Source organism: Gallus gallus, chromosome 1 (assembly GCF_016699485.2).
Source record: "Gallus gallus isolate bGalGal1 chromosome 1, bGalGal1.mat.broiler.GRCg7b, whole genome shotgun sequence".
NCBI lineage: Eukaryota > Metazoa > Chordata > Aves > Galliformes > Phasianidae > Gallus > Gallus gallus.
Genome location: NC_052532.1, coordinates 102,107,722 through 102,113,721, shown reverse-complemented (window position 1 = coordinate 102,113,721; position 6,000 = coordinate 102,107,722).

Below are 6,000 nucleotides of genomic sequence, written 5' to 3'. Positions count from 1 at the left end.
GAGGTTTCTGACTACAGATTCGTCATGAAGAGGTGTTTCTGACAACAGATTCCTCATGACCTGAGACCTGCATGCTGAACAAGAACAAGAAGAAGGTTTCTGACATGAGAGGCCTCATGACCCGCCTCTCCCTCCTGGACTTGCTCTGCACTCTACCCGCTTGCTGCCTAAGGCTGGCCTCTCTGCTGCTGCTCTCCCCCCGAGAAGGTGTCTGCCATCAGATCCCTCACTATGGAAGGCTGCATGCTGACAGACTCTCCAGGGCCTGCTACCGGAGACCTGCTGCTTCCTCTCGGACTTCTTCCTCGATCTACTTGGTACCTGCACCTTCTTGCTGCCCAAGACCGGCCATGCTGCTGCTGCTCTTCCCCTGCACTTTTGCCCCGGACTGTCAGAACAGCGTGCAACGGGACCGCTGCCGGATCCTGGTGGTGACTATACCCGCTTTACACAAATCTTGCCTCTTTCTATCTTTTCTATCTCCTGCCTTCCCTTCCCCATCACCCTAAATTGTCCGTCCTCCCCTTCCCCATCTCCCTTATTAAGATTTGTAATAAACTGGTTGGACCAACATCTGGACCGTTGTTTCTTAATCTCACGCCGGGTATACATATTTCAAAGAGCCTCCTCTCCCTCCTATAAATTGGAGCGAGACAACATCCCCCTAGACCAAGTTGCTCAAAGCATCGTCCAGCCTGGTCTTGAACGCCTCCAGAGATGGGGCATTCACAACCTCTCTGGGCAACCTGTTCCAGTGCCTTACCATCCTTACAGTAAATAATTTCTTTCTAATATCTCATCTAAGTCTACCCTCTTCCTTTTTTTGCCCTTGGTGGAGCCATGCTGGTTCTCCTATACCACCTCCCTGTCTTCTTGTGCCTTTGCATAGCTTCCACGAGGATCTGCTCTATAAGCTGTTCACTCATTTCCTCTCTCCCAGTGGGATGGGGGAGAGAATAAAAAAAAAACAGAACAACAACAACAACAAAAAACCCAAGGTAGAACTCATAGAACTCATGGGTTGAGATTGAAGAATTTACTAAGATATAGAGGAAATGAAAAGAATAACAGTTATGACAATGTATATATATAAAGGTATATAGCAAGTAATGCACAAAAATTGCTTACCACTCCTCAGCTGGCGTCCAGATAGCCCCCCAAGCAGCCGAAGAGACAAATGAATTTCCACCACCTTCAAAATTCCTTCTCTTTTATGTCATATGATACGTAATATCTCTTCAGCCAGTTTAAGTCAGCTGTCCTGATTCTGTTCCCTCCCAGATCCTTGGGCCCTTCATTGCAAATGGCCTTAGCTTTGTACGACACTGCTTAGCAGCAACTATAAACATTGGTGTGTTATCAACATTGTTCTTCTCCTAGAACCAAAACATTGCATCATATCAGACATTCTGAAGAAAACAATTCCATCCCAGCTGAAACTAAGACAAGGTGCTTAATGAAAACCATGGCAACTGTACAGTTTGTAAGCCAGATGTGACACATATTGAATACCATTTTTAAAAATACATAAATAATAAAATTTTTTTCATTATGAGTCAGATTTACAATAACAACCAGTGAAAAATATCTATATGAAATTACTTTAACCAGATTAAAAATATATATATTTGGTGTTTTCCAGTTCAAACAAAATAATTAGATCCATTTTAGCATGTAATGGCTGTTTTTTTATTTGTTTGTTTGTTTTGTTTTGTTTTTGTTTTTCCTTATATTTTATTTAATTTTCTGAAAGTTGACAAGTTTCTTTTTGTAAGCAATGGTATCTACAAGCACACACCTGCAGAATATACTGTTTTCATAAGGATATTGCATAGTCCCTAGCATTTATTTCTGTAACATCCTACTTTTTGTAAGAGCTCTTGAGAACATTTCTTAATAGGAATGTGTACAATTAGACAAGGTGGATTAAAAATTTTGGTAGTTAAGAGCTACTTAGATGTTCAGTAAGTGCTTAGGTATTTTATGAAAATTGCATGGAAATTGCTGCCATTACCATGTCTTCATCAAGCCCAATAATGGACATTTTAATCATATCTGCTTTTCTCTTCAGAAAGGGTTATTGAGACCAGCAGCAATGTGACAAGAAGAAAATTCAAAAAGAAAATGTGTTGTTTTTGAATAGAAAATGAGAGCTGATGGAATCTTGCATACAAGGCAACCAGAAGTTTTCCCCTGGAGGAAATCAGAGAAGTGAATAGGAAGCGAAGACCTAAGTCTAAACGCTTCTCAACTCTGTATCAATTCTTTTATTCTTTCTTTTCTTTCTTTTTTTTCTTTCTTTTTTTTTTTTTTTTTAACACATTTATGTTTATCTTGCCCTCTGGAATCAGACAGAAGGATACTCTTAGTTTTAATGATAACTGCCTAAAGTAAGGAAACAGACAATATCATATGATTTTTCTTCATATCTCAGTGACCTTGAATAAGATGATAGACTATATAAATACAATGTAAATTCATTCCACTATCTGACATCTAGTAACTCAAGTTTACTGGAAGAAGGGGGAATCATGTAAAAGAATGCTCTTTGCTATCACAAGGAGGCAAAGAGAAATATGATGAAGGAAGAATACCTGAGGAATTTTGGTGCCGAGTATCAAATTACAACAACAACAATATAGCTGGAAGCTAACACAGAAAACAGACACTGTAATACAATAACAGTAATGTAAATAGTTTGCACTGATTGTTCACATGTGATTTCAAAGCATGCTGGGGAGCTTTTCCTGCAGAAAGGAATAGATTTGTTTATTTTTAACTGTGTACTTGTTTTATATGCACAAGCTCTGTCAGAAATGAACTTTTGAAGCAAAATGGTGCTAAATCAGTGTTAGAACATACTAGTAAACCTATCCTGCCCAATTATATAAGCAAACAAATAAAAAATAATGTATTTAAGAGGGAAATCAATGTAATATTTAGTGAGATAGAACAATGGAATAAAACATTTATGGGAACTGGAAATAAAAACAGCATAAAATGAAGCCATGTAAAAAGAAGTTATATATCCATTTGGAATGGCTATACATTTAAATTTTTGTAACCCATGATCTGAACTGTATCTTACAGGAAATACTACAGCAGAAACCACCCTAACCATTAGAGGACAAGCCTTGCACGAAGTCAGCCAAGTGCTGCAGTGGCCCAGCCTGAGCTTATTTCATTGTCCAATAACACAACACATTGCCTCTCCTCTCCTGAGTGTCCACCAGAGCAGACGAAATAGAACCTAAAACATGGTCTAAATGGACTGAATGGACTTTTTACGGACATTGTACACAGGGGGCTCAAGGAATGATATCTGTGTACTATCAAAGGAAAGAAGGGGGTGGTGATTAATGAGAATGTATTGAGCAGTGTTGGACCTGAGCAGAACATAAATGGTATGGAATAAGGGACTGAGATTGTACTGGGTTTGTCTGGGATGGGGTTAATTTTCTTCATATCAGGCTGTTTGATGCTGTGTTTTGGATTTGTGTCTAAAACACACCAATGGCTGTTAATATATGAATGTTACACCTGTTGTAGAGCAGTGCTTGCACAGCATCAGGGCCTGCTTGTTTTTTCATGCTGTTCCACTATCACCTAGGTGGTATGAAAGACACTGGGAGGGAACATAGGCAGTATAGCTGACCCCAAATGGCCAAAAGGATATTCCATGCCATGTAACCTCAGGTTCAACATTAAAAGCCTGGGGAAAAAAGGAGGAAGGGAGGACATTTGGGATTACAGAGTTTGTCTTCACAAATAACTGCCACACAGTCTGAGGCCCTGCTTTCCAGCCAGTGGCTAAGCATTCGTCTGCTGATAGGAAGCAGTGAGCAAATGCCTTATTTTCCTTTGCTTGCATATGTAGCTTTGCAACTTTATCTTGACTCACAAGTTTTTCCCCCTTTTACCATTCTGATTCTCTCTCCTATCCCGATTCAGTTTGAGCAAGGAAGCACCTGGGGGCTTGCTTAGCCATGAGCCAGTGTCAACACACCACATCACTCCATTTACATTTTGAATTCAATTTTTAACTGTGGAGCACAGCTTTTATAAATCCATCATACAGTCAGAAGCTGTTCTACTTTGGTTTAATATCCATTTCCAGGATATCTGCTCAGTGTTGAGTTTTTGTTGTTGTTTTCAGTGTTTAAAGATGTGAAATCTCTTCCAGATCTACTACCTACTTTGGAAAGAAAATGGTATCACTTGTCATAAACCTTATTGTTTTAATTATCTTCCCCCCACCCCCCCCCCCTCACTTTCAGGAGTTATTAAACTGATTCTGAGAGCAATTTTCCAATCTCTTAACAGGTGACCTAGGGTTATGATAGAAAATATGCTCAATTAGCACCTTTCATATGCCCTGTACAAGAAGCCAGATGAATTTGAATGCTGACACCATAAATGTGCTGCTTCCTCAGTAGACAAACTCCAGTCTAAATGAAATCATGTTACATGTGAATATTGCAGCTGCTTCTGAAAGAGTTTTTTGAAGCTAAGATTGTCAGAGAAGGCAAACAGTCTCCTGTGTCATTAAAAGCATAGGAAAAAGTGGAAGAATGCAGATGGAGATATTGTAGGGTTTACAGAGAAAAAATAAAATAAAGAAATACATGTGACGTTAATGTTAGATAATAATGTAAGCTACCTGTAGTTACTATACACTATTTATCCGCTACAGATTATGCCACTTTACTAGCTGCTATGAAGCACTGCATATTGAATAGGTTATTGAATAGAAGGTGGAGGTAAAAAATTGATATATTTGAATGATTAAAAAATAACTGTGAGAAGACTAAAAGCATTAGATTTTTATTTCTAGTTATTATATATTTATTTCTTTATTTATATATATTGCATCACTTTTTAAGCAGACTTGAAACAAAATCATTTTTAAAAGGAATGTAGATTGAAAGTGTATGTCAAATGAATGTATCTACTCCAGAGATATTCTAATTTTTTCTAGAATTCTTCTATCCTCCAGAAAAATCCAGAATGATAATCTATGCATGTCTTTCTTTTTTTTTTTAACCTCAGTATGATGAATCACTACAACTATCATCTCTGCACAGAATGGTAAAATAAAAAAAAAATAATAATAATTCTGTTATAACATCTGAATTCGTGTAAAATATAGTGATTTTGTTTTCTTGTTTTATTTCAGAAATTAGCTTATTGATGTTAGTCCAGGTTTAAATCTTAGAAGATTTAAGAAGAAACAAATGCAGCAAAGTCAAATCTAAAGATTAAATTGCCATACTAAACTGCATCTTCTCTCTATGTGTATATCCATAACAGAGTGTATCATTTCAATACAATATACTCATATTGTATAAATGCTGTTTACAGAAAATGGAAATGTACAGCAATTAGGGTTTCTATTTATAAAATATCAGTGAATGTGTTTGTAATGTTATTGCATATTACTAAAGACTGAAAAAGAGGCAAATTATCATACAGCAAGGAAAAGGTGTTCCCAATTTAATTAGCTGTTCTTACTTGTCTGAACATATACACTTTTCTCTCTCCTGGTGAAGATTTTAACATGGAAACAGCAATCTAAATGGTGTTACTATGTGATAATATTTGTTAGGCAGCAATGAAAAACATAAGAATAAAGCAAGTATATTTCAGTACTTCTCCAGAGCATTCTCTTGGCCTTCAAAAATTTGTGAATCAATGGCATTGTCTATGTATTTAGTGCCAAGTAGATTAAACAGTACAATTTTTTTTCTACCAACCTCAAACTCAAGTAAAACTGTTGAATTTCCACAGCCCCTAACTCTTCAGAAAAACTATTTTTATTTTGACCTTTCTGCCCGTTATTTTCATTTGTCTGAGCTTTTTCGTAAGAAAAAAATCATGACAAGAATTTAAGATCACCTAGGGTTTAACAGCTCTCTCTTGTACCTTTACTCTTAATTATCATTTCTTTCAAGATGAAAGAGCCCTCAGCTATTCTGCTGTTTGTTACACTGAAGAAAGGCC